Source organism: Cydia pomonella, chromosome 21, assembly GCF_033807575.1.
Source record: "Cydia pomonella isolate Wapato2018A chromosome 21, ilCydPomo1, whole genome shotgun sequence".
NCBI lineage: Eukaryota > Metazoa > Arthropoda > Insecta > Lepidoptera > Tortricidae > Cydia > Cydia pomonella.
The window spans coordinates 7,961,659-7,989,019 of NC_084723.1; the positions used below are offsets into that span (position 1 = coordinate 7,961,659).

At 36.5% G+C, this 27,361-nt stretch overlaps 1 protein-coding gene across 6 annotated transcripts in view; it reads left to right on the forward strand.

Moving 5' to 3' along the window:
• Positions 1-14,350: 14,350 nt before the first annotated feature.
• LOC133529451 (5-hydroxytryptamine receptor 1-like) overlaps positions 14,351-27,361 on the forward strand; it is a 165,754-nt gene continuing 152,743 nt past the window's right edge. For 2 of the 6 annotated variants that reach the window (XM_061867161.1, XM_061867162.1), the window contains exon 1: positions 14,353-14,602. The gene's annotated coding sequence lies outside the window, so the exon portion shown is untranslated. Of the gene's footprint in view, positions 14,603-27,361 lie in introns of all 6 variants that reach the window. The other 4 variants (XM_061867163.1, XM_061867158.1, XM_061867157.1 and 1 more) reach the window with 4 other exon arrangements.

Here is a 27,361-nt window from a genome sequence, read left to right on the forward strand (position 1 = left end):
GTCTACCCTCAAGTAGGCTTGCGGTGTGGCGGTGTGGTAATTATTTATTTGAGCGTGTACTATTTCATAAGATTATCAAATAATAATTATTATTTTTATGTCTTACAGTTACTTTTGTTTATCTAATTAGGAAATAAAGTTTTTAAAGACTTTTAGCTACCTAATAACAAATGCGTCCATAGTTGGATTGTATGCGGTTATTATTTTGGATAATTACATTATCTTATAAGTGCAGATGTAACGCATCGATTTAAAATCAAATTGGTATTGTATTTCAAGTTTATCAACATAGCCGAACTGACCATTCTCTGAATAAGTCATTGTTTTGTCACAAAACAACATTTTAACTACAATACTAAACATGCAATATCGAAATCAACTCGAATTATCACCGTACTTCCATTTTTCACTGAACGTTTTATCTAAAGTTATTTGTCTAAGGAAATTTGAACACTACGCTCTTTATTACAAGTTAGAAATTCGATTGTATTTGTTATTTCATTCGATGTTTATTTTTAATTTAGTAAATCATGGTGACTCTGATGACTAGTAGATTAATGGGAAACACGGAAAACGCATGAAAAATGAAGGTATTAGAGGTTGTTATGTTAATGTGTGTATTTAAAAAACGCTTATGGAAAGGGTGTATTAATAGGTTACAGATTTACAGGCTCATACATTTACATTTCTCATTATTTTCCCGAAATAAACAACATAATCATTACACACCATTGAGGGGGGGGGGGGGGGGGGGCAAAATGTAAAAATAATTAAATTCACGCGACAACCGTCTGACCTACAGTAGCAAAGAGAATTTGAAATGGAGGTCCATTGTCTTTGTAGCCACAGTTAATTTACTGCCATCTTTCGACATATGATCAAAATTTTTAAAACGCCATTTTAGTTTGATTGTTAAATTATCAAAAAGTGGCACCATCTAATAGATCATAGACCAAAGGTATCGCGGCATCGGTTCAAGCGATCAAGTCGAAAGATGGCAGTAAGTTTACTGTGGCTACAAAGTTTTCTTTGACAATCTACCTCTATTTCAAATTCTCTTTGTTGGTAGTGACCCTGCCTATGAAGCCGATGGTATCGGGTTCAAATCCTGGTAAGGGCATTTATTTGTGTGATGAGCACGGATATTTATCCCTGAGTCTTGGGTCTTTTCTATTTATTTGAGTATTTATATATTATATATATCGTTGTCTAAATACCCACAACACAAGCCTCATTGAGCTTACTGTGGGACTTAGTCAATTTGTGTAGTAATGTCCTATACTATTTATTTATTTATTGAATTCACGTAGCAGTAATTTTGGTTTAATAGTTTCTGAACGAAAGCGTGTTATTGAAAATATTAAAATTATAGCGTCTACTGTACTTTATTTTGCCAACCAATTAGAACCTTGAGGGCAATTCGAACGTACACTTTGACATCAAAATGATATGTTAACAAAACTAACTTCGAAAAAATATCTAAATGTCATTTAGTTATCATTCGCGTGTCCATTTATTTCGTACTTGTCGGTACATGTATAAGTGCGAGAGAGATGCATGCACGGGCGAACAAAAATACAATGACATTATTCAAATATTATTTTCACATCAAAATGTAGGTTTGAACACTTTGAACTGGCCTCCTCCTGGGCTAGTTGGTAAAATGGTACATTTCAAGAAAATGTACGTGTTACTATAAAAATACTGAAATGACTATAAAATTGAGGAATTCTCTCGATTTCTCCAGGATCTCGTCATCAGATCCAGTAATTTTAATTGGCCTCCTTAGAGCTAAAGCGCCGATGAACAGCTGCCAGATGCCGGGATCTAGTAATAAGAATAGTATAGCAAATTAAGTGTCTAGTTTCTTTGATCTAATTCTCTTGAACCACTTTCCGGGGCTAGCCATCAATCTATTATATCTCTCAATTTTACTTTCTTTTATTTTAAACTGAGTATCATTACAGGATTTTTTAATGCAGACGGAAGTAAATGGTTAATATACAAAAATAATCTGATAGATTAAGATCAACTTCCGTTTTTAAAAGTCCACGCGAAAACTGTATAACGTTATAATTAACTATTTCCCGTTACATCAAAACTTGTTACTACAATAATTTCAAGCCTAAATCAAGTCCAAGAGATTCTGAATTCCTTATAATATTGTACGTCGATACGAATATCGTACGTTCATGCATTAACAAAGTTCGTGCCCGGTGCGGTGAGTCGAAGCGAATTCGGAAACCAAAATACAAAGTACAAGATAAGCAATTGAGTTTATGGGGGAAAAATAGGAACTGTACAATAGTTAGGTACATACATATAATCTGAGAATAAAGATACAAAAGCGGTAGGAAATCTAGAAAGAAAAAAAATGAAACCATCCTAAATAAAACTTGGCAAATATCTGCCTCAATCAAGCATACGAGTAACAACCGTTAATTATATTAGAGAACTAAATCAATCCATCTCGCGTAAAAAAATCTAAGTTCAAATATTGATGAACCATCACGATTTTTCCACATCATTAGATAATTAGGAAAACGGGGCTTAATCAGGTATAGAAAGAGGAAAGATTATTGGTAATTTTTTCATACAGCAGGTTCTCGACATTTTCCTCACGGGATTTTGATCTTTTTTTTTATATGAGTTTAATATTACCAGTACCTTTGTGTATTCGTTTGGCTTTTTTTATTCTTGTTTTTATAATAACTGTTACTTCAGTGTCTGTATGTTTTGTTTTTATTATATTCTTTTTTCCATAAGAACTATATAACAGCGCTAAACTAAACAGTCAAATAAATGCGCCGTAAACAGACGCCTAGCATCGAAAATCGGTAACAATAAACGCAAAAATCAAAACAGACAGACAAAGTTTCGTTATGATTGGTTAAGTTTTGAAGGAGCAAAATGTCGAGAACGAAACCTCGATTTCGGAGATTTTTACGTCGGATTTTTGGACTTAGCTGCGGTTGTCCTTATCGCACATTTTTGAGGCACTGCCCGCGCCTGCGAGACAGAAACATTGATTTAAATTTCTTAAATCTGATAAATGGCTCAACTAAAATTTCCTAGTTATCGATCTTTTAAAGATCTTTCCAAGATCCTACGTGTCAATCATTCTTCGAATCGGGCCGTAAGTTTTCGCGTTTAAAATAAGCATACTTATTTCGCTATGATGATAGTCACATTGATGAACATGATCAATTAAAAGGGCAGCAAAATAAACAGGAAATATAAGATAATCAATTCGTTTACAATACCATTTTGCTACGTCAATTCACGTTCAAGAATTCCTCTGGATGGTAATCTAAACGGAACATCAATATGCCAGTGTTCGAACTTCGACGATATGCACAAGTGAGCGAATCAAATTGATACGTTAGTTAAATTTATGGCATTGTTCGATAGAACGGGTAAGTTGGATCTTCGGCTTCACTATGATAGTCTCTACGGAGATTTGAAGAGTAGATACTAGATTACTTTGATATGTTTAGGTTTACAGTTGGAAGATCCATGGATTTAACGTCATGAACAACTTTATGAAACTGGGTCATAATTATACAGTTATCTCTCCTGTTATTTCAAGGTTAAAGGCTTTTAAAAACATTTTTATTTAATTAAACCCTTAACTGTTTAAATTGTTTTTAGATATCACAACCCCTTTTCTAAAAACTGTAAACTCATTGAATACTGTGTGCATAACACAATTAGTATTATTGTCCAAAGGAGTAAATAAATTTAGATCAAAATTGTAAAGCTCGTATAATTATGACCAACTAGATGTGGTGTTATTTGAAATTCAGGCGCAAATTAAGAGAGGTTGCCAAAGGGAATGTTGGAACCTTTTAGCTCAGAAATCGTGGCAGTTTCTATCATTATCTCTGTCTATATCATTAGCACCTGCAGCAGAGGAAAATAGACACCGCGCATGACCGCTTGTTCATAAAGTCCCCATTTTCCTCAATGGATGTTAACACGATAGAAAATATTTATGGAAATGCGGTCGTCCACTATATTCTAAAATGTATTTATACAAATCAAACCACGTATCTCAGTCATTCCATTAATATATCGGAGCGGCGAGGTGCTCAAAAATATCAGAACATGCATTCTAACTCCATGACAATAGAGGTGTGTTCAGATAGTTGTGAACGTCTTAGCTGCTTTGATATATCTGATGGCGATTATACAAGGATACAAATTTTGGTATCCATGGAATCCTATATTAATAGCTAAAACTAAACATATTGGCGTGGTATTGTTTGTTTATATCCTTTTGTTGGTATATTACAAAAATCCAAGTCTACCTTCCATTCATTCATTCATTGTATAAATACATTCACTCATTCGCTCAATCTGTCATTCGCTCAATATCATTATTCTTGCCTCACTTGAATACAGAACGTTGAACAGTCAACACGTATTTTTACTTTGCCGACCCCACCTATACCTATAGGTTATGGGCCCAGGCCACGTGGTTGTTAAAAATCAGTTTGAAAATTACGTTCAAATATAAATACGTAAAAATGGATCAACGTGCAAAAAGAAATATTCAACCGTTTAATGGCGACCGGTATAGCACGTGGAAGTTTCGCATTAAATCACTTTTAGCGGAACTGCAAGTCTCGTCCGTTATCGAAGAACCAGCTCCCGTAAACCCTGACGCCGTGTGGACGCGAAATAATCTCATCGCTAAAGGTACAATAGTGGAATATTTGGGTGACGCATTTTTAAATTTCGCCCAAGATACGGATTCCGCAAAAACCGTTATTGACAATCTCGATAAAATATATGAACGGCGAAGCTTGGCTACACAATTGGCGTTACGTAAACAATTGTTAAATTTAAAATTGCAACCTGACGTGAATCTGATCCAGCACTTCACAAATTTTGATAGTTTAATCACTGAATTGATTTCCGCTGGCGCCAAACTCGAGGAAATGGATAAAATATCTCATTTGTTACTTACGCTGCCTGCTAGTTACGATGGCGTTATTACTGCTTTGGAGACGCTCGGCGAAGATAATTTAAACCTATCGTTTGTCAAAACGCGCCTTTTGGATCAAGAGGTTAAAATAAAGAACGAGACAGTCACCGGATTAAAAGTACTTCATGCGGCAAGTGACAAATTCTCTTCTCACATCCCATATCATAAAAGGAAGAGACACGTGGATCACTCATCGAGCTACGTCCCCGATTACAAAAAGAAGAAACCTTATTATCATCACCAGTTCAAGACAAATCAACAAACTAGAAATTCATCGCATCATATATCTAGAATGTATTGCGACTTTTGTGGACGACGTAATCACTTCAAACAAGATTGCCGTTACTTCAAGAAATCACAAGTAAACAGCAATGGTGGCGGCAACAACGGGCAACAGACGCAGCAAAACATCGCTCACGCTGCTGCCGTGCCGGAACAAAACGAGGACAGTTTCGCTTTTATGTTCTCACAATGTAAGTTACCAAAACCTAATCATAATACTAATGAAATTACTTTTCTTCTAGATTCTGGAGCCACGGACCACGTCGTAAACACACAGGTTTTTTTCTCATCATATGCAGAACTTACCTCACCCCTGAAAATAAATATAGCTAAAACTGGAGCATTCATACAGTCAACAGGACGAGGTCGTATTGATGTCACAACCAACATGGGAATACAAGGTTCCCTCGAAGATGTTTTATATTCGACGGAGGTTCCCGATAATTTACTGTCAGTAAGTCGAATGCAAAAAGCAGGTATGGAAATTGTTTTTAATAAGGAAGGCGTTCGTGTTTATCAAAATAATAAGTGTATTATGTCTGGCACTACTTGCAATAACCTGTCTAAGATAACATTTGCTATTAATTTGCAAAAGGCGTTGAGTGTAAATATAAATAGAAATTCAAATTTATACAATTTATGGCATAACAGGCTTGGACATATACATAAACAGAAGTTCATTAATCTTAAAAATATGATTGATGATTATTCTGTAATTGATAAAATAATTCCACCTACCGACGAGTTATGCGAGCCATGCGTTCTAGGTAAACAATCTCGACTGCCTTTTGCAAAATCAAAACCAGAACGCACAAACAACAGGCCCTTATTTATAGTTCACAGTGACGTATGTGGCCCCATAACTCCCACTACAATTGATGATAAAAACTATTTTGTAAATTTTATCGATGATTACACGCATTACACGGTTACCTACTTATTGCATTCGAAATCTGAAGTCTTAAAATGTTTTCAAGATTATGTTGCTAAAAGCGAAAATCTATTTAATTGTAAGGTAGTTAATTTATATTGCGATAATGGCCGAGAGTATCTGTCAAATGAGTTCAAAGATTATTGTGTAAACAAGGGAATATCATATCATTTAACTGTGCCCTACACACCTGTCCAAAATGCAGTATCTGAACGCATGAATCGTACGTTAACCGAAATGGCTAGAACCATGGTTACAAGTGCGAAATTGGGTAAACAGTTTTGGGGCGAAGCCGTGTTAACATCAACTTATTTAATAAACAGGCTACCCACTAAAGCACTAATTGGCAAAACCCCGTACGAAATGTGGCATGGTATAAAACCGAAAATAAGTCACTTGAGGGTATTCGGTTCCACTGCATATGTTCATAATAAAACTAGAAAGACCAAATTTGACGAAAAATCATTTAAATCAATTTTAATTGGTTATGTGCCTAATGGTTATAAATTATTTAACACTGAAAATAATCAATTTTTGATCGCCAGAGATGTATTGTTTGACGAGTCAAATTTTGGTGAATCTAGGTCAATATGCAGTGATGACATTCCTAATAAAATCAGCAAGCCGAACCATGAGTCGGTGGAGTTGATCAAGCCAATATACAGCAATAATGAAATTCCCGCCAAAATCAACAAGCCAAATAATTCGGTGGAGTTGATAGGCATTACACAAAGTGACGTAAACAACAAGTCGCTAAATAACAACAATGAACAGTTACAAACTGACGTTAGCAGCAAGTCACTCGACACCGAATCCAGTTGTTTACGACGTAGCGATAGAATTCGTAATCTACCCTCTAAAAATTATGAATTAATGAATGACCCAGATTTAGCAGTTTTATCGCTTTGTTCTAAACAACAGTTACCATTACCGGTGCATTTTAATGATATTTTCAATCGGCCAGATACAAATGAGTGGTTAAGTGCAATTAAAAGTGAAATTGATTCATTACGTAGCAATCAAACTTGGTGTCTTGTGGATAAGCCTAGTGGTGTAAATATTGTAAGTAGCAAATGGGTTTTTACTATTAAAAATAACGAGTTAGGTGAACCGATACGATATAAGGCCCGATTAGTAGCGCGAGGTTTTAGTCAACAATATTTGGAAGATTATGACGAAACGTTTGCCCCAGTTGCGCGGATTACTACGTTTAGAATGATTTTAGCATTTGCGAATCAAAATGATTTACTTGTCCATCATATGGACGTGAAGACTGCATTTTTAAATGGCATCTTAAAGGAGGACATATATATGCAGGTTCCAGAAGGTATTTCCTCTAAGTCTAATCAAGTGTGTAAATTAAATAAAACACTCTATGGCTTAAAACAGTCTTCACGGTGCTGGTACGAACGTTTCGATCAGGCGATTAAGGGCATGGGTTTTGAAAGCTCGAAAGTTGACCCATGTTTGTACACATTGAATAAAAATTCGATTGATTTGAATGTGTATATAGTTTTATATGTTGATGATTTAATAATAGTAACCAAATGTGTACAAACAATGCAACAACTTAAGAACTGTCTAATGAAACAGTTTGAAATGACCGATTTAAATGATATTAAATTGTTCCTTGGCATACGAATTGAGAGAACCAAAGATAAAATAACTTTGGACCAATCAACATATCTCCAAAATGTTTTAAACAAATTTTCCATGAGTGATTGCAATCCCTCAAAATCACCGTTCCAAAATAAATTAAACTATGACGCATTGAATAGTGATGTCCAATACAATGCACCCTGTAGACAAGTCATAGGTTGCCTAATGTACGCAATGCTTTGTACGCGCCCTGATTTATGTGCGGCTGTTAATATTCTAAGTAGATTTCAAAGTAAAGGCAATGAGGAATTATGGAAATGTTTAAAGCATCTTTTAAGATATGTGAAAGGAACTTTAAATCTTAAATTGACTTATTATAAATGTGATTATAAACAGCTAATGACCGGCTATGCGGACTCTGATTGGGGAGGCGATGAAACTGATAGAAAAAGTACAACAGGATATTTATTTCAAATGTTTGATAATTGTACAATTTCGTGGTGCACACGTAAACAAAATACAGTGGCCGTTTCCTCAACAGAAGCCGAATATATGGGTTTATTTGAAGCTGTAAAAGAGGCTATATGGATAAAATCGTTACTTATTAGTGTATATATAGAAGTAACTAAGCCTATACTTATTTATGAAGACAACAATAGTTGCATTAGCATTGCTAATAATCCCACGAATCACAAAAAGTCAAAACACATTGATATAAAATATCATTTCACCCGTGAACAAATAAATAATAATGTGATAATGCTAGATTATATTTCCACAGGAAACCAACTAGCAGATATGTTCACGAAGGCGATTCCAATGACCAAGTTTCACGAATTAAGAGTAAAATTGAATTTAATTTAATTCTATTATAATTGAATTATATAAATCTAATATGATTGCATAAGATAATAATATAAAATGATTAAAATGTATTTAAAATGCGTTTGATTAGAGTGTATATTAAATGTATAAAATACTTGAATTTTTGAGGGGGACTGTTGGTATATTACAAAAATCCAAGTCTACCTTCCATTCATTCATTCATTGTATAAATACATTCACTCATTCGCTCAATCTGTCATTCGCTCAATATCATTATTCTTGCCTCACTTGAATACAGAACGTTGAACAGTCAACACGTATTTTTACTTTGCCGACCCCACCTATACCTATACCTTTTAACGTATTTGGGTTTTTTAAAAGAAAATTACTGATAAGGACATTCATTTGTGCTATATTTAGGAATAAAGGGCATATCTTCCATTTTATCAATATTTTCCCTTGTGTTAATAATTAATGACATTTGAAAGCGCCTTTTGTTGGACTTCCATTCGTTTCGAATATCTCCGCGAACTCCTCTCGACGTCAGGAAACGTAGTGACATTCCTGAACGTGGGACTAGCTTAGACCAATCAACGCAACGGGCATCCATTGCGATTATTATTTCAGTAATTTATTTATAATAGTTAGATTTATGACTATCCTGTCCTTAATCTTGTAAGTGAGGGCGTCCTAGCATCCAGGACGACAAATACTCGTGGGAGTTTAAACTTTTTTTTTTATAACATTTCGCTACATAACAATATTCGTCTAGTCTTAATGACTGCCTCTTCTGGAATGCCTGCTGGGTATGCGAGCAGTTCCATCTGACTGCAAGACCCGATTCTAAAGTGAAATATGTAACTGTTGCTAGTCACCAATCAAAAGCCTGGTCCCCAATCCCCACTAATCCCCACTAATTTTATAAATGCGAAAGTAACCCTGTCCGTCTATTACATCTTCACGCTTACACCGCGTATGAATAATAGATAGTTTTTTATCTCCTTTATTTATTTTTCGTCTTAGGCTAGGTCATTTATAATATGAATATAAAAGTAAAATATAAAAACACTTCAAAAACAATACAAAAGATACAAACACATTATAAAAAACCTAACCTAGGGTGCCGCCAGCAGCGGGGCAGGGCCCAAGCTGCCGGTGGTCAGGGCCGCAGAGAGAGGAACCGTCGGACTATCCGCGCCGTGTCCAAGATCACCGCCTTCTGCATCTGACCCTTGATCCAACCACCTAGCGAGAGTCTCTCAAGGTGTTGGTCGAGACTCTTCGCTATGAGACCGTTCGTTGAAACGACTATTGGGACAATGATCGTCGAATCAACATCCCACATGGCGGTTATCTCGTGGGCCAAGTCTAGGTACTTGCTGGACTTGTCCTTCTCAGCTTTCACGAGATTCTCATCATGGGGGATGGTGATATCGACGAGCACGGCCCGGCGTTGCGATCGATCTATTATCACGATGTCAGGCTTATTGGCTACAATAGTCCTGTCAGTGATAATAGATCGATCCAAATAAAGCGTGGCACGACCATTTTCGAGAACTGGCGCAGGTGAGTACTTGTAGTACGGTACTTCGCGGTCCACAAGGCAGCATAGAAGAGCAAGTTGCTGGTGAATAATTCTAGCTACGAGATTATGTCTGTGCAAGTACTCGCCGTTAGCAAGATGAGAACAACCGGAGATGATATGCCTGAGTGACTCTCCGGGACGGCGGCATGCCCGACAAATGTCGACCGTACCGTCCCTCAGGATATATTTCCGATAGTTGTTCGTCATCATAACTTCGTCCGCAATTGCACAGGCAAAACCCTCGGTTTCTCCGAAGAGGTCCCCGAATCGTAACCAGTTCACCGACGCGAGCAGGTCCACGTCAGGTCCCGTGAGGGCCTTGTAGAACCGCCCGTGTAGCACCTTACTCTCCCATGCCGCCTTGCGATCCGCAGTACTTAGTACCACAGGTTTGCGCCAGTTCTCGTTTGCCAAGGAGAGCGGCGTGAGGTTCCTGTCTACTGCCACCACATCACGATGCATCCCATACTCGTTGTTAAGGAAATAATCCCTGAGATTGCACACCTCGCGGTTGTGGAGATCTTTGGCGTTTAGGAAACCTCGACCTCCACACTTCCGTGGGATGTACAATCTCATAACAGACGAGCGTGGGTGTAGCATACGGTGTGTGGTGAGCAGTAGTCGGACCCTCCGATCCAGGGCGTCCAGCTCGGTCTGAGTCCACCTTAGTATGCCAAAGGAGTATGTGAGTAGGGGCATTACCCAGGCGTTGAAGGCGCGCACTTTGTTGCCTCCTGACAAAAGACTGTTAAGGACTTTTGTGAGCCGACTGAAAAAGCGCTCCTTCACCGACTGTCTAATACCCTCGTCCTCAATACCCAACGACTGTGACATACCAAGGTATTTGTAGGTTTCTGATTCAGAGATAGATCTGAAAGACATTGTCTCAGAAAGTTGTAAATTTGTTGAATTTACAACCTTCCCCCGCTGTACATGCATAACCGCACATTTATCGACACCAAACTCCATGTTGATGGCATTACTGAAGACTTCGGTGGTTTTCAGTAGCTCCAACAAATCTTGGCTATTTGGTGCAAATAATTTGAGGTCATCCATGTAAAGAAGGTGAGAAATGACTTCACCCTCTCTCCGAAGCCGGCAACCTAGTCCCAAATCCTTCAGCAGGGTGCTGAGGGGATACAGAGCTAGGCAGAACCACAGGGGACTCAGACTATCACCCTGGAATATTCCTCGCTCAATCCTTATAAAATCCTGCGGGCCAGGGCGGTCATCCCCGCCTCCTGGTTGACGAAGGACTGTGGTCCACTGCCTCATACACGCGCTTAGAAAGGTTCTTAAAGCTGTATCAACTTTATACAGCTCTAAGACCCTCCCCAGCCATGAGTGAGGCACCGAATCAATCAATCCAAGCGGCAGAGAGGGCCCCCCTGTTCCGACGGATTTGTTGGCAGATGGTCATGTCTATGAGGAGGAGCTCTTTAGTACCACGGGACCCAACCCTACATCCATTTTGAGCAGTGGCCAAAATGTTATTAGCGACAACATGCGCGTTGATTTTTGATCTCAAAATGGATGTAAGGAGCTTGTAAAGTGTAGGCAAGCACGTGATGGGTCTGTAGTTCTTCGCTTCCGTGGTACTACCGGACTTATAGAGCAGGAAGGTGACACCAGTTGTTAAGGAAGATGGGAGAGAACCAAGCTCGAGGGCTTGTTGAAATTGTGCTGCCAAGCGCGAGTGCGAGCATCGAAACCATTTTAGCCAGAAGTTGTGCAATCCATCCGGCCCAGGGCTTTTCCAGTTCTGGGCCGTGCGAATGGCACAACTTACGTCATCGGGGCTGATGGTGACTGCCCCCATAGGTTCGATGGACTCGCACTCACGCTCGACAACACTCATCCAACTCCCCTCGGTGTGTCCGACAGGCACCGACCAGATGCTACGCCAAAAGTCAGTCATGGCAGTAGCATCCGGCGGCTGCGTATCGGACCCACGAGGGTTGGTTTCCTCCCACTTCCGGAACATCTTCCTTTGGTTAGTTAGGTTAGTTTTTTATTATTATTATAAGCTGATCGGCGATTGGCCCTTAGTCATACCTCCGGTTCAGTAGTAGCCGGCCATCGCCGGTTCAGTAGTAGCCTATTCACTCTTGCTTTAAAGAGACCGAAGAGACCGATCATATTTATCAGAAAATACAGATGGCGGGAGTGCATTCCATTCTTTAGCCGTCCGTACCAAAAAAGAGGAGGCAAACCGTTTCGTGCGAACAAATGGAACGTTTACCACGCCCGGATGTCCGATGATGGAAGTTACCCTCTGTGATGATGACAGATAAATACTATTTATTTATCCATCATTATCATAATTGTGACATGCGTCCTTCTGCGTTGGTGCGACTGTCGCGAACTAATTAGTTGTCTGCTACTTCCAACAGTTTTATTTCTATTGTGTTTAACTTTAACTTACCCTCATATCTAACGATAAGAAAAGTCATGTTATATTAATATTAAATAGTTATAATAATTACACATTAATGTAAACAACGACAAGGGGAATCCTGATCCACCGTGATACAGTTTTTACTAGTACGGGGATCAGATGACGCTTACTCAATGTTTCATTGCATTTACCTTAAAACTTGTTTATAAATTATTTACAATGGTAAGTTCACCTTGTATCATTTATTACTTGTAAGCAGTTGTGAGCTATCATGTAGCTAAATAAAGTTATTTTAATTTTTATTTATTTTATTTATTTTATAATTCCACGGCGACGAAGTTGCGGGCAGGAGCTAGTTTAGTAATATCAAGAGACGCAGAGCAAGAGGCCGATTCCGATTTAAACATTTGTTACCATTTTGATATGGATTTAATATGACCTTGAACATCGCTCACCCTGATTGGAAATTAAGTGGAAATCGTGCGTGAACGCGCACGCATATCAAAACAAGCCAATCACAGTGCGAGTTCAGCTCCTTTTGGACCAATGACAAGTAAGATCTCGCTATCCCTAACGTTGTAAAAAGATGAAATGACCTTCATTCAGATTTAGGACTGATTTAGACGGTACGCGAACTCGCTTGCCATTTTAGTTACATTGCGGACTATTGAGTTTACAAACAATTCAGCCGACCGATCAAATACAGCAATGTAATTAAACCCGCATGCGAGTTGTCGCGCCGTGTAAATGAGCCCTTCTAAGACAGGGGGCAGGTCTGGTCCTTCTAAACTGGCATTAAAATGGTCTAACCATCCACCATTTTTATTTACTAATGTCAATGAAATATAAATAAACAGTGTTTATTTATCTATGTCATTATACAGCGTGTCCTTAGCCATTGGACAAATTCTGAGACCCCACGTGGGGCTACGTCTCACGAATGCTCTAACGGTACTATTTTTTTTTAATTGGAACAAAAGATAAAAAATATTTTACAAATAAGTCATTTCCAATAATCGTCAAAAAAAAAACACTTTATTAATCATTGGCAGTGTTTTTGGACAATTTGTTGACAATGAAATGATGACATTTGTCAAAGGTCAGAATTTTAATGTGTCATTAATAAAAAAGATAATCAAAAAGGTCGAAGAACGTTTCTTATATACTATTCTGTGATGATGTACCACCTCAGGAGCTACTAACACATACAGGCTGCTCCAAAGTATAAACTCGTAATTTTTTAAATTCTTCGTAGCCGCTACACCGGTTGTTATGAATGCCTACGTACATTTCGTACACTGTATGTATTATTAATACTATTTTGCCATACTATTGGGCACAGTTCTCGCCTAGTAGTACCCTGTATACCTGACAACGTAACGTATCCTCTCCGAGAATTTAGATATAAAATACCTACTTTGTAGAAATGTTCTGAAATAATCATATCTGTGTAAAGATAAAGAAAATACCATTTTAATATTTAAACGAGATAAAGACTTGTTTGAATTAAATTATTTACGCTAATTAACCCGAGATAAAAATAGCGTTCAAACTCATTACGCAAAATCAGTGAAAAATCGCCTAAAAATATGAGGAGTCGACAAAAATCCTCGCGCCCCGGTCTAAAACGCCAATTTATCGCCGAATTCAATTTAATTAAAATCTATCACAGATAAGTCAATGAATTAGGTCCAAAGATAATGAATTAGAAACCTGTCTTTGAAAGATCAGAATCAGCGCGCTAGGGTATAGAGGGTATACCACAGCCAGTAGGTGAGAGCCACCCGCCGAGCGCGGACGTAACCTCATAACGCTCGATATGACGAGATACGACGAATACGAATAAGCGCGAAGTGCAGTGAAGATTGTGAGAAGACTTGTTTAGGTTTTGTTTGGTAGTTGATAAGGATAATAAATAGTGTATGGGTAGTGTTTTAAAGTGACTTAAGTACTGAAACTAAAGTTTTTTCTGAAAACTTTCAAGAGCAAGCTGTAAGTACTGATTTATATTTTTTGCAAGTTGTTATATTTTTTTAATGTTTTCTTAAAGATTTTTTTATTAATATTTCTTGTCATTATATACTAAACAAGTTCATAATGTTAGTGAATAAATATTATTTCGACATAGAACAGTTCGAAAGTATTATTTAGCTATTTACTTTATTAATTTATTTGACAAATATTAATTAAATTATTAATGAAAAAATAAGTTAAATAGAAGATATTTTTTTTTATCTTTTTGAAGAAATAAAATACTTTGATGTTAGAGACATTAAAATAATGTTTTCCAATAAGACCGGAATTAACCAAAAAATAAATAAATGAAAGATTAAAAATAAAACTAAAGAATTAGTTTAAAATTGACTCAATCATACGGATCATTTGATCCGCCGTTTAATTTAAAATCGAGCCGTTTTGTAACTATTGTCCTGTTTGACTTGCGCCCCTACAATTTGTATTTAACATCAAAGATCTTCATTAAGACATCTTTGAGTCAAAGTGATCCCGCTCCTCATCAAGTTTGAGTGATTTATGTTTATTTTGACCCAATAGCGGCTGTTTGTTTTAATTTACTTTTTATTAATTGGGCTTTAGAAACATTTTGATATTTTCGTAATTGATATTTCATGTTATTGCAGATTTATGTATTGTATTGTGATGTATTTAGGATATAAGCCGACAGTGTAGTTTAATTTTACCCCATTTCAACATCAATTTGTATAACTGGACGTGATATAGGGAAAAGTATCCAACCCGCCAAAAATCTGTCAATAAAATTTAAAGTTTCTGTCAAAAAGAAAAGTCATTTATTTAAGACACATTTTGATAACGGATCCATTTCGCTCAACTATTGCGTCCAAGTGTTAACAGAGAAGTACATATAGCACGTACTCGTCAATACAAAAAGAGAAAACGTTTTTCCACTTCTAAATATTTTCCATTCTCCATGATTTATTAGTATGTTATTGACACAGTTTATAGGTTTTCCTTTTTTTTCAAAATTTGCAGAACAACAATATTTTTTTGGAAATAGAATTTTATTGAAAAGTACTGTTATTTCGTTAAGATCGCAAAGCTATTCTTCCATCTTAAATAAGCTGTCGCCCTTTGTAGAAGAATATTTATTTTAATTAAATGAATTCAAAAAGGGTGAGGTACATACTCGTACAAGCAGCCATACAAACAATACTTTTGACGCGCAGTCTCATCCGCGACTATTGTTGTAGACTGTACTTAACGTTAAACAAATATGGGGTGGAAATTGCAAGGCGTGCCAATATTGAAACAGAGGGTCTACCGCGAAAATCGAAAATAGAAATTTCGTTATGTCTCTCTATCGTTCGTATATCTAAAAGTGATAGAGAGTCAGATAACGAAATTACGATTTTTGTGGTACCTCAGATGTTTCCCTTAACTTTTTCAATTTACCTTTATTCTGACCGACTCCTTCGACGATTTTCAGTTAGCTTCTAATGGTTGTCTTTTAAAATTCTCAATAATGGTCACATTGTCATTGAATGTAACGATCTAATAATGGCACCGTACATTACAATTATCGTCGTTCATTAGTGATTCATCAACGTTTAATTTGTAAAACAAAAGATTGATAAAAAATTTAATTTGTTAAATTACTGCATTTAAGTAAAATTAGGTGTCTTAATATTGAAAATTAAATTAACAGTTACTGCAAATAATATATATTTTGTTACAACCAATTAAATTAGACTTTATTTTAAACTTTAATTTGTAATATAGGGTCAATCGTTTGTATAAACATAATGAATATTTTAAATAAATAAATATTTTAAGAAAATCTTACTGAGTCTTAACTAAGTAACGCTACTACTAAACTAATAAAAATGCACTTAGATACATAGATAATAGGTACCTATAACTAACTCAGCAGGAATTCGAACGGGATTCCTGCTGAGTTAGTAACCTTCTACTTCGTAGGTAGGGTTCCTACCGCCTAAGCCAGGAGGCCGTTATAACGTAATGATAAAATAAAACATAATATGTAGTAATCCCTGTACCATCATTGTTTGACCTACGAAGATAGCTGGTCGTACATAACGGTCATTCCAAATATTTATAATGATCTTTCATAAAGACGATACATTACTTTGCCCAACCACGCACTCAGCCATTGGAGAACACATTCAATTGTTTACCGTATGTTCGGGCAACAAGTTCCAAATTCAAACTTGTTTTCCATTATCATTGGCTGTACTAGTCAGTACAGTAACGTCCTTGCTATAACCTTACAGAAAGTTGAGACAAGGTTCAACCCCCACAGTCACACACTCGTACGAAATGAGTGGATAAAATATGAGCGCATATAGATACACATTTTTACCGAGCATCACTCCGGCATTAATTTATTGTAGGTTGTCTGATTAAGTTAAAATTTGGCATACTTCCGTGATTTGTATAACAATGCGGTAATAATATGATAACATGAAGCTGATCTGACCTGCTACTCGTAGTGTGAGTTTGCGTTCTATGTATGGCGTCACGCACGAGAACGCAACTCATGCTCGCAGGGCAGGTCTAATGATGAAGTCGGAAGGGAGCTTATTAAACTCCTCAGTGGACAAACACAAAAACAAATTAAGGCTCAATAAAAAAAAAAACTCGAAGCGAAACATGCGTTTTTTTTCTTTCGCGTCCACTTTGAACTGGAACTATCTTTAAAAGTTCAATTTCTTCGCTAATCCTGTATGATATATCTCACTCAATTTGGGCGTGGACTCAGTGGTTTACAAAGTATTATTTTATTCACGTTTAGGTAGAAAAAAGGTTGAATTCAAGCCTTCTTGATGCTGAAACTCAATAGTCTTAATTCTTATGCTTAAGAAAAAATGCGAAAGAACGGTCAAGTGTTTTATACGTGGCTAGGTTAAGGACCATTGTTAAAAGAAGTTGTTTAAGAGTCCCATGAACCCACCACTAAAAAGTCGTTTCCATAATATCAAAGATAAAGTTGAAGAAATATAATTTGCACCGATTGATCATAAAACTTTATCTTTAGGAATACAGAAGGACAAAAGAGGCGTCAAGCGCTTCGCCGTACGTACCATCCATATAGTGGAAATAACTTGTTATGATACTTTGTGTTTCTGGAATAATATCAACACTTTATAAGGCAAATGAACCTTTTTTTCGACACAAATCGTATTTACTTTGTAATGAATGTTTCCTTACATAAATATTTTTTTATAGACTACGAATTGAAAAGTTGCACTACTAGCAAAACGTACACGTACGTGTACGTAAACGTACGTACATACATGATTATTTAGCTCAAGTATACTTCTCGTGCTAATTGTTTTATTAACCTATTGTAAAAGAGCCATAAGCGAAAACCTTCATCGGTGCAAATAATATTTCCTCGACCATGCGCTCTCATTTTAAAATGACATATACTTAATTTACCTGAAACCGATTCTACGGTGTATAATTTTTATTTTTATTAAGAGCCTATTGTGTCCCACTGCCGGGCAAAGCCCTCATCCTCTTCTTCCATTCGTCATCGTGTATAATGACTTCTAAAAAATATGTTCTTCAAAGGATTAAAATCCCTTAGAGCTATAAACCCTTTACCAACCATATCAGAATTTTCTTCCCGCTTATAAGGAATGTAGCTTTCGCATAGGCGTAGGCGTATTCGAATATGTAATGAGCCACATATTGTAGGTCTAGGCGAGGAAGGAACATGAAAATGACATCTTACTTAAATCTGTAGCAGTCTAATGATCGCAGGCATAATAATACGACTACTTACTTCGGTATCCTGTAGGTACTATATACCAATCATATATTAGTCGTCTAACATAGCGCAGAGAAATTGGACATGGGCGGGGCACATTGCAAGAACGGGCAAGAGTCAATGGACAAGACGAGTTCTTGAATGGAGGCCTAGAGCGGACATCCGAGGAAGCGGTAGACCACCGCAGCGCTGGGTGGATGACATCCGAAGACACGAAGGCTGGGTCTGGATAAATCGGCACAAGATCGACAGAAAGAGAGAAGGAGAAGAGGCCTTCATCCAACATTGGATCACCAAAGGGCCACCATGATGATGATGATGATCATGACTATATACCTACTCTATGCAGTGTGTTCCTATCCGATGGTGAATAATAACCTTCAAGAAAAGAGCGTCCTCCCATCTTAAAGGCTGGCAACGCATTTGCAACCCCTCTGGTATTGCAGGGTGTCCATAGGCGATGGTAATTTCTACTAATTACCTACTATCAGGCGATCGTCTACTCGTTCTTGTTTGATTTCATGATGTGGCAATCTTTCCATGAAATGATTGGTTTTACGTTTGGTCCTAGGATTGGTCTTACGGACCCAAGGGTGGATTTAAGAAGTGGAGCCACCGAGATTTTCGATTTTAATTTTTTAGGGTTGGGGGGGAGTTGAGAGCTCAACTGTATCTTGATATCATATCATTTAAGCTGCTAGGCCCAGTTTGGTATCGTATTCGTATAAATTGAGGATGCCAAATTCATTTATGGTATCACATTCACACCATTCCAAAGTATAAAACAATTATAAAATATAAAAAAAAACTGGTTTTATTCCTTTTCACGCTTAAACTTCTAAACCAATTTAGTTCAAATTTGGTATAGAGATAGTTTGAGGCCCGGGGAAGAACAGCGTAGTTTTATTCGATTTTTGGGATGGGATGTGTTAAGGGTGTGAAAAGGGAGGTGGAAGTTTGTATGGAAAATCAATAACCACTGATCCCAATTAAATAAATCTACGTCTACCTTTCTTTTCTTTCCTTTGATTTAGTTGAAAATGATACCAAACTTTACTTAGAACCTCAAATTAACAATTATTAACCTCAGATGTCCCCAACGCTCAACCCCCCTTCCCCCCACCTGCATCAAAAATCTGGGTAGCTCCACTTCTTAAAGACATCTTAGGAACACAAAGATTAATTCTGCAACAGGAAATCTTTTGTTCGGAGAACGCCGTATTTGATATTTTTATCTTGTTTGCAAGTACAACAACTGCAACTAGTTGGCCATGTCATGATCCATGAATGAACCAACCTAACCTAACCATAATTATTTACGAGTATTATGAAGTGATCAATTCTAAGATGGTATATCATGAAATTATCATATTCTATGATCTGGCCACGACATATAGATTATAGGTATTTAAGTTTCATTTTGCGTTTTCTATAAACGATTGTAATTTTTTAGGGCCTCACGTGGATCGTATGATTGAATGACTATGGCCGGCAAGTTTAGTGGGATCATTTTGGTAAGCCTCCATAATATGATTGAATGATTATGGCTGGTAAGTTTATTGGGATAATTTTGGTAGGCCCCCATCATATGATTGAATGACCATGGCCGGGAAGTTAAGTGGGATCAATTTGGTTGGCCCCCATCATATGATTGAATGACCATGGCTGGTAAGATTATTAGGATCATTTTGGTAGGCTCCCATCATGTGATTGATTAACCATGGTCGGTAAGTTTAGTGGGATCATTTTGGTAGGCCTCCATAATATGATTGAATGACCATGGCCGGTACCACCTTGTTTTCGACTTTATACACAACAGTTACATAATGAAACTGTTCCACACGACGTAAAGATGAGAGTGCAATTATCCTGTCAAATGCACTCATTATATCACCATTTGTCTTGATAAGCGCCTAGCAATTGCATTGTTAACTGCAACAATAGTTGACAATAGTCAACATTTTAAATTGACCAGTTGTATACCTTATTGCAACGATATAAAGAATGACCAATGATTAGATAAGTTAAGTGTGTTGTTTGTACTTATCTACTACAATTAAAAATGGCGCTCGAACTATTCTTATATGACGCTTATATGACGTTTTTGCTTAATCAGCGAATGACGATATATGAATACGTTAGGTCTAAAACATTAAAACTGTATTATAACGCCATTTGATGGTCTGAAATTTATATGGTTAATGCATAAATCACTTTGCAGTTATTTCGCTAGACAGTATTGATGCATTTGTGTTTGTAGCAATATGTTTCCATTTCAACACGTATTGTATGTTTGTTATTTTATAGTAACAGAACAATGGATGGATATTATTAAGGGCGGTTTCAGACTAACATTGTATACGAGCGTACGCGTATGCGCCTATAGACTACATGCAGGGAATAATTAGCCATTTATCGCAGTATCGTTTTAGCGATTCTAAAGCACAAGTCCTGTTATGAAAAATAGGTAGTTAATAGTATAGACTTATTTTCAAACCTATTATTTATGTTCTTATATAGTTCATGAATGTATAAATGACAGATAACTGTAGAGGAGTAGAAAAAATAAATTTAAATCAAAGTTATATCTAAAAAAAAGTAAAAAAAAAAACTGGTGCCCCTGGTCTTTTTACAAACAAAAGCTAGGTTTGAAGCTAGATCGAGCTGTGTAAGATTGTCCTCAAATATTCATACATAATATACATTTTTGTTAAAGATAATTTATTTTGTAATTTTATTTGGTTAAACAGTGCTAATTTGTCAATATAACGTATTAAATTATTGATTCAAGACATATAAAAAACAAAACGGCACTTATTTAATATTATCTATCGAAGTAAACCATTCAATTTAACCGTAGAGAACATCAGTCGAGTTCTTTTGATTTTCAAACAAAAGCAATTACTTAAAACAAAATTTAGAAAGATTTAATGAGATGAGAAATTTCCCTTTGAATGTTTTTTCAAACTGTTTCGTTTAACTTTTCCTTGCCTTAATAATACGAGTATGTCTAGGGGGCATTTACTTTTTTACCTTATTAAGGAAATATTAGCCAAAAGATACCTTTTGGATGATTTAGATATTTTATTACCTCCTGTTATTTATCTAAAATTTATGTGTTCGTAACAACTTCAAAAACTTTTAAACCTTTCAAATACATTTTAAGTACAGTACCCCTAGTGTAAATAAATTCGATTTCGAAACGTTACGTACGCGTTTGCGTTTAGTCTCATTTTGTATTGGATTTAGAAAGAGCGCGCCAAGCGGGACGTTTTGGAAACTCAAAATCCTATACAAAATGAGACTTAACGCAAACGCGTTCGTCACGTTATGATGTCGATCAAATTTACACTAGGTGTACAGAATGATGACTAAATTGTATGAATATTAAGAATAATAGCGTAGCTACTTCCAATAAGGTAAAAATGGCTTGTATATTATTCGATTTTCTGAGTAGAATGCAAAATGTTAAAAGTGATTAAAGGGTCGGAAACGCGCCTGTAATATATCTGGCTGGTAAACCTGGTGTTGTGTTCCTGCCAGTGAGTAAGGTTAACAGAGTTCAAAGAGGGGGGGGGGGGTTTGGGTCGGCAACGCGCGTGTAACTCCCCTGGAGTTGCAGACGTACATAGGCTACGGAGACTGCTTAAAGTTAAAATTATACATTAATTTTTAATTGCATATGTCAAATAACATTAACTGATACTTATAGATGAACAACTAGGTTATATATATATAGGTATAGAAGTTATAGAGTAGAGTGTTTTTTTTGTCAGAAAGTCTACCAAGATAATTTCCAAATATAATGTTATCCCACGATAACTTTCCATTTTTTATATCCTCAAACGTGACAAGTGAGTGGCACCTTGGGGAATACCTACACTGAAATATTTCTGCCCTAAAAGCCCTAAAATTTTAAAAATATCGTCGTCGGAAAATACGGTAAAATATTTGGACAGCTCTGCATTGAGTATTGAGATCGATACGACCAATATTAAACATAGAATGCTATAGGTGACATTTTGATGACGACTGGAGCTGCGTTAAGGTCTCGTTTGGATTCTTCGGATGTCAACTGTCAACCTTGTTTTTTTTTTATAATTATGGCCTGGATGCGAGTCTTTTAAGCCAAGGCTTGTAAATGTCTTTGATTAAATGAATGACTTTCGCCGCAGCATAACAGCCACGATTATGATGTTCGTTCCATCACTCATTTAATCAAGGAAATTGACGGATACAGCGGCAGCAACAATAACGCCACAACTGTAATGCAGCTGCATTGTTTGATTAATCGTCACACTTAATGCTGCAGAGTTGCAGCGGGAATTTTTCTTTAATGCTATATTTTATGCGCTTTTGACAACAATGGGGATAGTTGGGAGGAGCTCCGTCAGATTGCGATGGACGGAGGGGTACAACGCGTAGTTTCAAGATCTTGCCCGAAAAAGCGCAAAGAGGGACAATCTACCTGAAGTTACGCTGACATGGCTCCCTACTTCAGCTGCCACAAATGCGGTTGCAAATGGTGGTCCCGCAGCATTGGCTTATACAGCCACGAGAGACGTTGTCTCTCGCCAACAGACGCTGCATAAATCATCTGTCCTCATAATGCGCTTACTATTTTACGAATATTCAACCTCATTTAATATTTAATCGCTTACGTATTTTTAGCTGTCTGCGTATATGATTTTGGTTTTTCATAAAATGTATCTGCTTAAAGTAATCAAAACACTTAATCAAAAAAATATCAATTATAGTTAAATGGAAAGGTGCATCGAATTGTAGCCGGATTGATCACAGACAATGACCAAAGACTATTGCCGTCATTTAATAGGTAAAAAAACCTCTTTATTGCATAACCTCAGAAAAAATGTACATGGAAACACATATAATACATGAAGATAGAGGTACACAACAGGCGGCCTTGTCGCTACAGAGCGATCTCTTCCAGACAATCTTTAGATAGTGGAGAAATTTGCCTTAAATTAACTAAAAAATCATCAGCCATCAAGATATAAACACTTTACATGACATGTGTTGCTGAAAATCTAAAACGTTCATTTGTGATATTTGGCGCTTGTCAGTAAACACTAAACAGATGCCTAAGCGGCAAATGGACTTTAAACCTACTATTGATACTAGGTGCACTTAGGTATCGCAGCGCAATCTCTCAGCGAACTTTTCCTGAATGTGTTGTGTGTGAATTTTATATCAGGATCTGTTATTGAAAGTTCGAATATCTCTCCCGTAGACCGCAAACCAATCCGTGTGTTACGCGCGGACCGAAACCGCACTGCGGTCGCTATTTTATGATGCAAGAGATAGCTGTCGCAAGCTCGTATGTTTAACCCCCGATGCAAAAAGAGTCATATGTTTGAAGTCAATGTCTGTCTTTGGTATCTTAGCTCTCCAAAACGAATGGACCGATTTCGATGCGGGTTTTTTTACGTATAAGCAAGTTTATTTTTAAAAGTATCATCTCTTTTCAAAAATGTTTTTTTTTTTTACAATTATGGCCTGGATGCGAGTCCTTTAAGCCATTTTCCAAAATGATGTTAAGGCGTTTTTGGTATACAATAGATTTTGTTGGCATGTAGCGTAGGGGGTTTTAAAATGTTTACTTTAATAGGTAGGGTAGGGTGGTATAAGATTGCGCAGTGTTCAATCGATAGGTCATAAAATAAAAAATGTTAATCCTATCTGAGATCAATCATTTATTTATTTAACCTTATTAATATGGAAACAAATTATTATACGAATGGTAACTAAAAACATATTATCTTTTAAGAAATTAAACCAAAATCACAAATCGGGAATTGCGCAATTTTGTACACCCTAGTGTGTAAAATTGCGCGTTGAGATCGATAAGATTGCGCAACTATATTATTTGCACATATCACAAATAAAAGCACCAGAGCCATCGTAGTCTGAACAGTTTCATGCCACCACTCCTTACATGTAATGCACCCAATCCAGTCTTCTACTATTGGCTTCTTATACACTTCGTTGCACCCACCACATCTCCAAATCTTCTTTTAATTATTAGCCTTTGGTTTAGTTTCTTTTTTTATGTTTTTTGCTTCAGATCAGAGGCTTCGCTTAAGATTTAGATTTCCCTTTTTTTCTTTTTTTTTTCTTTCTCTAGTTGTGTTTTATATGGTGAACTGCTAATCACTTCTAATTGTTTGTGTTTCCTATTAGAACTCCTTTTTTGTGTAGATTTTGGCAGTGAAATCAGGTCAGTCAAACGGTGCTGAACTTATTTGAAGACTAGACCTCGCTTCCACAACAGGTGATGGCTTCTCAGATATAGGTGCAGGTGCTATAAACGGTTTTGAAGGAGGCAATTTACCTACAAAAAATTCGGACGTGTAAAATTGCGCGCGCAATTGTACACACACCCGAAGTGCGCAATTTTACACATTGCAATACCACTCTAAACATTGCGATATTACTGCCATCTCATAGATAATGTTCGAACTACTTCCTGTCAGGTCGAAACATGAGTGATACTGCCGCGGCAAAATAATAACAAATTACTAAAATTACTTAGAGTTTTGGTGCAGTAATGCACTCATTTCATCAAAAAATAAGATCAAAAGCGAATAAAAATTTTGTACTTACGTACCTCTTTTGTTTTCCACTCATATATGTTATTTCTTTGGGAGTACATGCCGGTTACGACGACTAACAAAACACAACTAAAGTTGCCTACGAAGCTCACTCCGTTGTCCTGCTATGACGTATGCGCAATTATATCGCCCGCGCAATCTTATACCACCCTACCCTAGTTATTAGCTAGTTATGTGTCAATTAAAAAATTGGACAAATTAGGCGTCATCGTTCGGCTTTCGAGTTGCTTAGAGCATCTTAGGTTATATACTAGCATTTTATTGCTTTTAAAAAAAAAAATATTTCTAGATTAAAAAAAAAAACAATTCAAGCCTCATTACCACATTGAAAATTGTATGTAATAATTTCATACAATTTACGAAATGGACATTTTTTCTTTACAATAGGTACAGATTGCGCGCTATAAAGAGTAATTAAGTATTTTATTTAGGTAATATGTTCCAAATGAGTTGAGCTATCTAAAGAAAAGTGCCCATTATCATCCATAGACATTAAACAACACAAGAATTAATTAAAGTAAATAACGGGTTAGCACTAATTGACTAGTACGTTATTTTTTCGCGGATTAGCAAAGTAATAGTTTTTGTTTTAATTAATATGGATTTCCGCAAAGTTACGCCTGATTCTATTTATTAAAACAAGAATTTACTTGTGGTAATAATTGGCGATTTAATGGATTAGAGAAAATCAAAATTGATATAATTCCGAATTAGATTCGTTAATGTTCTAAAACAATTTTTTTTTTGTGTGTAAAAACTTAATTGATAAACAATAAAATAACCGTTGACATCATTCTGATTTTGGTCGCACTTAACATTGTAAGTAGATCAATGTTCTTCACTCACGTTCCTCACGGAGACTCGAAGTTACGTGGAAATCCCAGTGATTTCCATCCAAAAGCGATAGTTGTATCATAAGTTTATCTTTAGAAATGAAAGAGGAGCTTAATTCATCATAATATGCATCAATAGAGTGGTCAAACTACGTACAGTTCACACAGCAAATTGATGAAAACGCCACAGTTTATGCCGTTAGTGGCCATTACAATTTCCTACGACTTGAGCAGATCAATTGAGTCTTCCGCTCGACCGTGACCAAACACTTTGATCATTTAAGACTGTCATCTCTGATCGGTACTGTTTATCCCTTTAGCGGATACAATGGCGTTTTTTATATATTTATTAACGGTTTAAGTGGTGGGATCGATGGGGCGTTCTTAGTAATCAGCGAAAGACAGTAATAATGACAATTAGTTTATATTTAAACTTGGTAACAGTGCACAAAAAATGAAACACAGTTCGTGTAAAAGTGTACACCCTCAGCACGAATTAAACCACCAGCTACAAATACTTAGCAAATCAGTCTCCGAGCATCTCTTATATTGTAAGAAAGTACATAGAACAACAGATTTAACAGAATTACTTCGCATAGCATAACGGTACCTATTGAAACTATCAAATAAACCATACTCAAACTTAGAACTTAACTATTTAATGAAAGACAAACGCTTGCGCGTTCTATCTCGACGTCACCGCCATCTACACCGCGGTCTACTAGCATTGTCCGCTTAGCTCAGCTTAGGAGCTATCTCCATATATCTCTGTTTAAATCGGTTCACTGACTTAAGCACGAAGAGGCAATAGACAGACAATTGTGTTTAGCATTTAAAATAGACATAGTATCTACGAATCACAAAAGAAATTTCAGAAACTTCGTGTTAGCGAGGTTTCGTCTTAAAGAGGGCATCGACTGAGCGAGGTTTATTATAGGTTTATGTTTGTTTTAAATTACAGAGCCTACAGAGGTAATAAAATGCATTAAAAATTAGAATTATCTAAAAAGGAAATTATCTATAAAAATATGTAAAGCACAGTCTTTTTCGAGTTACAGAGGTGTGTAAAAGTAAATAACTTTGAGATATAGGGTGATAAAACAATATGCCAATTTTTTTAGTGATTAGGATTACGAGTACAGGTCAAATTTCATTTTTTTTGTATTGGATATTTGTAAAGGAAATGCTATGGGGGAAGTAGCCATACTTCGTCTCAATGAAATTGAATATTTCGAGTTATGGACTGGAATCCCTAAAGGCTTTGAAAAGAAGGGTATGGCATTTTATTTCGTGTTAACAAGGATTTCGCCTTATCGAGGTTATTTTTTCCACTATTAGTACAGATGGTATAACACCAGCTCGACGTCCTCTTACACCACTAAGGAAATACACTTAAAAGCTATAAAAATGGATCATATTACATAATAAATTCTACACAAAATGACCGGTTTTAATACTTTTTAGAAGGTGTTGCATTAACACAGCGCAGTAAAACAAAATAAAGAAACTTCTAACA